Source organism: Panthera leo, chromosome B3, assembly GCF_018350215.1.
Source record: "Panthera leo isolate Ple1 chromosome B3, P.leo_Ple1_pat1.1, whole genome shotgun sequence".
Lineage (NCBI taxonomy): Eukaryota > Metazoa > Chordata > Mammalia > Carnivora > Felidae > Panthera > Panthera leo.
In genome coordinates, this window is record NC_056684.1 from 30,650,084 (window position 1) to 30,658,582 (window position 8,499).

The window sequence follows — 8,499 nt, forward strand, 5'->3', positions numbered from 1 at the left end:
CGAATTCCACTGAGTCCTAACTCCACATTTAGAAGCCTTAGCACATTCAGAAGCCAGACATAGCACTTTAGTGGGGCAAGTGTTGCCTTCCGACCAACCCCACCCCCTGCTCCCACCCACCATCTCACTGTCCCTTCTGCAGAGCAGCCCTGGGGCTGGGCACTGTGATGCTACCTCTATCCTCAGGAGGACACCACCCTCTCCAAGCCTCACATGCCCCCACCCATTAGCACAAGTGAGGACAAGTCAGTGATGGCCTGACCATCTCACTCAAAGGCACAGTGTTATCCCACAAAAAGACTGAGATCCCCATTTAACAGACGGGCAAGCTGAGACCCAGGGCCAGTAGAGACTGGAAGCAGAACACAGAAGGTGGGGACAGAGGGAGGGGGGAGTGAGCAAAAGCTCCCCACTCACCCCAATCCCCCCTCCTCCCCAAATTTACATCCCAACCCTGGGAGAGCAAATCAAAGAGAGGGTGGCCTGCACTTCCTTTTCTCTAACTCTTGTTTATGGAGCTTCCTGGTCAGGAATAAATGGCCATGATCACAATCTCCCAGCCAGGCCCAGATGACCCACACCAATGCTGGCTAGGCCCGCCTCCGCCGATCGATAATGGAAGAGCTACCAGTACCCCAAATAATCGATCACTAATTGCTGAATGCCGTGCAATTCATTGGGGAGAGTTATGTGTGGCCAGTGACTGGGCGCCCCCGCCCCAGCCTGGTGGAGCCTCCAGGGGCAGGGAAGGCCATGTCTGTGGTGAGCACCTCAGCAGAAAAGCCGCCCATAACTCGGGAGCTTTTCAAGTAGATGTTCTGGGCCTAGCCCGCATCCCCAGGCCCGAGAGGCAGGAGGAAGTGGCACTGGCCACAGAGGCCCCGAGGGATGCACCACGTTCCTCTGAGCCTATCTGGGCCCAGTTGCCTGCACATGCCAGGTACCTAGGATGGATAAATCTGGTCCCTGCCACCAAGGCATTCCCAGGCCATGAAGAGAGAAACCACCATATGTTACAGGCCTCCAATACAGTAGACCTTGCACACAGTAGGTGCACAGTTCTGGCGGAGAAGCAAATACTTTTAGCTAGGGTGATCAGGAGGGGGTTTCAAGTACAGCACATGGGCTGAAGGTTGAAAAGCGGGTGGGATCCACAAGGGCAGAGGTGGAGGAAGGCACCAGGCAGAAGGGACAGCACAGCCAAAGCATGGAGGAAGGAAAGCCACAGCATGTGTGAAGGGGACAGTGAGTGGCGTCTGGCTGGAGCCTGAGTGCACAGAGGAGACCCGAGAGGATTGGCTAGAACAGAGGGTCAGACTGTGCAACGCACTGAGGGGTCCGGATGCCAGCCTGAAGGCAACAGGGAGCCCTCGAAGGGTGCTGAGTAGGAGTGTGACGGCCAGCATGAGCTTGGGAGGACCATTAAAAACTACAGCGTGCACAGCTACTGGCAGGCTGCATAGCCCAAGAGGGCAGGGGCAGGTTTTATTCATCTCAGCCCCCACAGCAGCTAGCACAGCCAGGCCCAGAAGACACGCCCAACAAGTGAATCACTGAATCATTATAGGATCATCAGCTGCAGGACTGGGGACTCCTGGACCCACAGCTGTGCGATACCATGTTTGTATAAAAATATGTATTGATAGTTGAGCCCCAAAAACAGCCTTGTGAGGTGGGCAGGGAGATAATTATCTCCAGTTTATAAAGAGGGAAACTGAGGCTCAAAGAGAGACAAACAGTGACCTGAGGTCCAGTGCTCTCCTCACTGTCCCCAGAAGCCTGAGCCCTGTTGACCTTGGGGTGGTCCAGGGCTTCCCAGGAGGTGAAGGGCCACTTCTCCCTACTCCCAGCCCCTGCCCCAGCCCGCCAGCAGGGCAGACAGAGAAATGCAGTAAATGCTGGGGTCACGTGTACCAACCCCAGCTGGGACTGACTGCTTATCCCCATGACTGCCTGTCCCTGTACCTGTAATGAAGACAGGGCTGGGTGGGGAATCTCTAGAACTCCCAAGCTTGGTCTAGACAGGCCTTGTTGAAGACAGATCCACTTCTCCCCAGCCTCTACCCCCAAGGTTTGGGAAGAATACCCATGGAGCAAGTGTCCTAGACCAGGAGTCCAGAAACAGGGCAAGCTCAACTTACGGTGCAACTCTGGAGGCAAGCTTCCTCATCTGTGAAATGAGGCAGTGCTCTCTGCCTACCTTATAGAACTGCCATGAGGGAAGGAGTATAAAAACTTATGAAGAATTATAAAGCAAATTTTGTTCTGGAAAGTTAAAACAATGAGGTTTCTCTCTACTTCAGTCTAGATATTGATACTCTGACAGGACTCACTTCCCTCTCCCAGCAGAGAACAAAAATGAACAAATACTTTCTGAGATTCTGAGATGTGCTGTATCAGGCTAGTGAATGCTTTACATGTATTATTTCAAAGCATGCCAATGACACCTCTACAAGGTAGGCATCAGTCTCCCGTGGTACAGATGAGGAAACCAAGGCTCAGAAAAGTGAAGGGACTTGGGGCGCCTGGGTGGCTCAGTCGGTTGGGTGTCCAACTTCAGCTCAGGTCATGATCTCACGGCTCGTGAGTTTGAGCCCTGCGTGGGGCTCTGTGCTGACAGCTCAGAGCCTGGAGCCTGCTTCAGATTCTGTGTCTCCCTCTCTGTCTCTACCCTCCTCCACTCATGCTCTGTCTCTCTCTGTCTCAAAAATAAATAAGCATTAAAAAAAATTTTTTTAAAGAAAGAAAGAAAAGTGAAGGGACTCACCTGAGCTCACCCAGCTCAGAAGCAGTTGAGCCGGGATTCACACCCAGCTCCAGATGGCATCCAAGCCAAGTCCTTTTGATCACACCAGGCTGATTCAAAGGACCCATTTCTATACCCCCAAATCTTAGAGCTATAGAATCAGTGCTCAGGGTGAGGCTGCGTGTCACACACATATACTGTGCTGTGGCCGGAAACCCCAACATCAGATGTGCTGTACCACCCGGTGGCCTGTGGACCGCAGGGCCATCAGAGTTGGGTGGGGCATGGGGGGTGCCTGGCACAGCTGGTCTGGAGCTAATTGGATCAGTCCTGGGCACGAAGCCGCCTGTCCGGCTGCCCTGGCAGATGGGTGCTAGAACTGGGCCATCTGCCAAGATCCAACCTCCACATCCAAACCAACCTGGACACTGAGGTTCCATCCTGGCCTCCTCCCACCCTGACCCTGATGGCTGGCAGTGCCCATATAGATCCAGAAGGCCAAGATGGCAGCCGCTAACCCTCCTTCAGTGGCTGGCACCTCCCCTGATGTGGCCATATGGCCCCATATGCTCCCTGACAGCTGGACTGCCGAAGCAACTGCCTGAGGACGTCCTCTGCAGAGGCCTCAAGGCCCTGGCCATGCCACCCACCCCTGCCCAGCAGGCCACAGGCGCAGCCAGAAAAACCCCAAGCTGGAATGCCCTGCCCCCAAGTTGTTCTATGACCTCATTATTCAAGTCACCACCCCTCTCTGGGCTTCAAACTCTTCCTCTGTCAAACAGCAGTGTGACCAGCCCCCTACCCCTTCTCTTTGTATCCCACCTCTAAGGTCACAAACTTCCACCCAAACTCACCCCAGGTCTCCAAGGAGACAAACTTACCCATTTTACAGACATAGAAACAGAGGTCTGAGGGATCTCAGGGATTTGCTCAAGTGCACGCAGTAGGAGGGCCAGTATTAAAGGCTGCATCTTATGAGCCTAGGACACCTGTCACTTCGGTATGCCCAGGTGATGGGAATGGTGATATACCGGAGGTCCCGCCCCACTCTGGTTAGCTACATTGCCCCATCCGGCTCTTCCCCCAGGCCGAATCTCTCCATCCTCCATGGGGTGGGAAACCAGGCAGGTTGCCTTGGCCATCCTCAGAAGATAAGAGGCCTGTCTCTGCTGTTGCCCTCACCACCCGCCTGGATTCCCATAGCAGCCTCAGGATCGCCTCCTGGCCTCTGGCTCTCCAGGCCAAACCCTCCCAAAACCACCAGAGGGAGCAGTTTAAATTGCAAATCTGCTCGCGTGCCTCCAGAACTTCAACCCTGCAACCCCTGAATACGGAATCAGCCCACACTCCTCAGTCAGGCACTCAAGATCCTCCTCTGTCTTGTGCCAACCTGCTCTGCGCCTGCTGTGCCCCTGCATGAACTACTCCGTTGCAAACGTGTTCCACCCATGCCCGGTGCTTCCCACTGCCATGCCTTTGCTAACACTGTGCCATCTGCCTGGAAAGCCCTCGCTTGTTCACATGCTCCATTCACTCATTTATTCACCATATTTACTGATCATCTACCAAGTGCCAGAAACATTTGAGCAGATCAAAATGCACCAGGCTTACAGTCTGAAAGCCTGAAATGACCCCTTGCCAATCCCCGACTCACATACCTCTGCAACTGCCCAGCCCATTCTGCCTCACACCCAGGGGTGTGGGTGGATATCCGTGTCCCCTTTCAGAGCCCACCCAGGGAGGGGCTCAGGCTTGTCATCAGAATCCCCAGTACTCAGCCCAGGCCTCAAACCAGGAGATGAACCCAAATGTGGACTGGGCCCCAATTGCAGGTTTCTAGGCAATGAGGAGCAAGGCCAAGGCATGGTTCTTGGGAGCAGATGTCTGGGCCCCAGAAGCCTATAGAAAAGACTCTGGTTGGCCAGAGTGGCCCCAAGTTCCCCCAAAAGAGGCTTGAGTGGTCAGGGGTAACTTTTTCCCCTCAAGTCACCCAAAGGCCCAGCCCACCCAAAACTTATCACTGAATTTGTTAAAATACAGTATCTTTATAATTTAAAACACACCCATGGCAAGGTCAGGGCCTGGTTGGAGAGGGAAAGGGAGGGGGGCCCGCTGGGCACTATCCCTTCTCAGTTAGGAGGTTTGAGGGAGAGTGGCTGTCTTCCTAAAGGGAGCAGCAAGTGGGGGCCAGGTGCACCTCACTGGGATTCGCACCCCTGATAGCACAGACCAGGGGTCAAAGAAGTGCCCTGCTCTCTCCTTCCCCATGGCTTGCAACCCCAAATGGAGGGCTCAGCCTGCTGGAGTACTTGGGTGGGGAGGGGGCCAGAAGAACCAGGGCAGGGATTCAAGTGGACCTGGATGGCAGGGGTGGGGCCAAGCGGGCACCTGGCCATGCTCCACCCACCTGGGTGTCAATGCACAGGAAGGCAAAAGTCCAGAGCTCAGGGAACCATAGGGGGATGGAGAAGGGGAGGGAGAGACAGCAAGAGAACAATGGCTAAGAAAGGCCACTGAGTGAGAGCAGGACAGAAAGGGATTAGGAGAGACAGGGAGAGACTACCTGAGCATGAAGCCAACAAAAAGGCTGAAGGAGCTATCGCCGGGCCCAGTAGCACCCCCAGCCCCAGGGGGAGTTTGGTCACTCCTGGGCAACAGCTCTCCCCACCCTGGAGGCCTCTAAGGACCAAAGTAGTACTGGGGAAGAGTCCAGGCTGCTACCAGGTGGGCAAGTGGAGGGGGGGGGGGGGTTCACAAAAGAATGACTGGGGCTGAAAGCTGTTCTAGCTTCTCTGCCTCAGGTGGGCCACCTGGGGAAGAAGTGGTGCGAAAAGTAACCAGACTCCATTCCCCCCAGTGCACATTTGGACCTTTATGGGGAACCCATTTCCCTGAGGGTGAGCTCCCCGGCACACATGGGGCTCCAGGATGGAGACCTCAGGAGACTGGGAAGGATTCCAGGGCCCAAGGAGGAAGACAATGCCAGAGTCTACCCTACAGGTCCAGGCTGGGGGTGGGAGAAACCCCTCTGAATCCCAGAATAATACTGACATTCCAGTGCTGAAGATTACAGGAACCAGGTTTGCAAACCATCAAGCAGAGCCCAGGTAGACTCTGGCCCCGAATCTAGGAAGCAAAGGTTAATGAAGCCAGGGTCAAGAGGTACCAGAAGCCAAGCCATGGAGAGCCAGGCTGAGGTGCCCCCCTTCCTGCCCATCTGGGGAGGGTGCTGGTCACAGGCAGCAGAACAGCTGTCCTGGGAGACCCTCTAGCAGCAGGGCACCAGAGCTCTGCTGCTAAGTCAACGAAGGGGGCCTGAGTGCCCTCCCTGCCCCTCCGCACCTCACCAAAGACCAGGGTTAAAGGATACTTTCACAGTGGAAAGTTGCTGCCCTGACACTGGACTTCTCCTAGCTCCATCTCCGCCTCAAAATCCTCCTCCGTGAAATGGAGTGGAAGCATGTCCATGGGCCTCTCACAAGGTGGCTGAGAGATTCCAGAGGGATAACAAAGTGCAAGTTAAGGTTTAAGCCCAAAAGCTGGTCAAACAAAATATTACCATCCCCCAGAGGCAGGCAGATACTATTCAGCATCACACCCCTCCAGCTAACGTGTAGGCTGAGAACAAGACTTCTGACCCCTACAGGCTCACGCATTGAGTGCCTGGAGAGACCACAGGAATGAGGGCTGCTGGGGAACCCAGCCGCTCCAATCCAGAAACCCAAGCTGGAAGGACAGACTGAGGAGCAATCAGAGAAGACTTCCTAGAGGAGGAAGAACCTGCCCTGGAAGCAAGGAGGATTTGTAAAGGGGAAGGTCCTGACCTCTGACCTTTCCTTGGGCCTGTCATTGGGTGCTGGGGCAGGGGAAGGGGAGGGTGCTGAGCACATGGTTCCTCCCTCTCAAGGGACCACATGTAATCCTCATATCTTCTGAAGGGGCAGGGCTGCCATTTGGGGAGGGGGCCTAGGAAGTTCCCTGCGGCAACCAGCACAGAGGTGTAGAAGGAGACTCAAGAAGGGGAGTGGGGGACACAGCAAGGCACAACCTTGACACATAGCAAGGCACACAGGAGCATGGCTCCAAACAAAGAAGGCATGCGCGCAGTGGGGCGGGCACCAGGCCAGGGACTTAGAGGTTCCCTTTCCAATCCCTGGCCTTTCTGGAGCTCCAGGGAGCCAGGTCTAATGTGATAATCTTTCCAGCAGTTCCCTTCTTCCAGAGGCCTGTCCCACGAGGCAGAAGGTGCGGGACCACACACACGTACACACTAGGCACGTCTCCCCACTCCCACCTCAAGCCCTGTTGTCCTCAGCCTGGCTGCAAAGAAGACCTTGCGGCCCCCAGGCCTGATAGCTGTCGCCGCGCGGTCCCGCCGGACCCTGCCGGAGGCACAGGAGTCCAGCGCCGGGCGCGGCTCCAGCGCGGCGCCGCGGGGCCTGACTGGTGTCCCAGAGAGCCGGCGGCTGCGCCGATGGGGTGGTGGATATGTACCCCTCTGCCCGCCGGGCGGCACAGCCCGCACCCCCATCCCATTCCTCCCTCGCATTCTCTCCTCTGGAAGACAAGGCCGGAATTCCACCATTAAAACGCCTCCATCTCCTCTCCCCCCACACACAAAGTTGCTCCAAGTCGCCCGGGTTCCGGCGCCAGACGAGGGTTAGGCGGGGCCGCGCAGCGGGCGGGAGCGCGGTCACGGACCGGGGTGCCGAGCGCGCCCCATCCATCTCCGCGCGTGCACGCCCCCCACGGGCGCGCACCCAACACCCCACCCCCACCCGCTGCCCCCGAGGCTCCCGCCCAATCAGAGGCCGCGCACGCGGCGCTGCCGGCGGGCAGACACCCCAGCTCCCCGGCCTGCGCCCTCGCGGCCCCAGCCCCGCCGCAGCCTCCCGGCTTGGCCACACTCAGGCCACACTCACCGTCCCGGGCGCGCACTTCGCGCGCCGCTCCGTTCCGGGACCGCATTCCCCGATTCGGCTCCGCTCGGCTCCGGTTCCCGCTCCGGCTCGGGTTCCCGCTCCGCAAGGCTCGGCTCCGAGATGGTGGCAGCGGCAGCGAGCGAGGCAGAGAGGGCGTGTGCGTGTGTGTATGTGTGTGTGTGTGTGCGCGCGCGCGCGCGGCGTGTGCGTGTGCGCGGGAGGGCCCCGCGCTCCCCTGCGCGCCCCACTCCTGCCTCCTGTTCTCCACGCTGCGATGCCAGCAGAATCCCTAACGCGCGCTCCCACCCGCCGGGGCGCTCACACTCGCGCACACCCGCGCACCCCCCGGGCGCACACACATCCCCGCGGCCGCACGCCCGGCTGCGCACTCTTGGGGCGCTCACAAAGGCCCCCTTGCCCCGGCCAGCTGGAGCCTCCGGAGCACGGCCCGCGGGGCCTGTGGTGTGGCCCTGCGCCCCTGTCCCGGCTGGCCCTGCCTCAGGTCCCCCGCCGTTCCCAGAGGGGGCCCCTCGGGCGTCCCCTCTCCCCCACCATGCCCGGCCCGGCCGCGGCAGCGCTCGCAACCCGAACCCCGGCCGGGGAGCCCAACTCTGGCTTCCGGCGCTCCCACCCAGAGGCGCCGGCCTCCTCCTCCTCGCCTGCGCCGCCGCCCGCGCCTAGTGTTCTCTCGCTCCTTTCTGTCCCCCTTTCCTGTCCCTGCCACTCCTTTTTTCTCCTCTCCTTTCTCCCACCTGCTCCCTGTTCCCTGTCCTCTGTCGCTCCCGCTGTCTCTCCGTCTATCTTGCCGCCGCCCTCTTGCGCGCGCCCTCC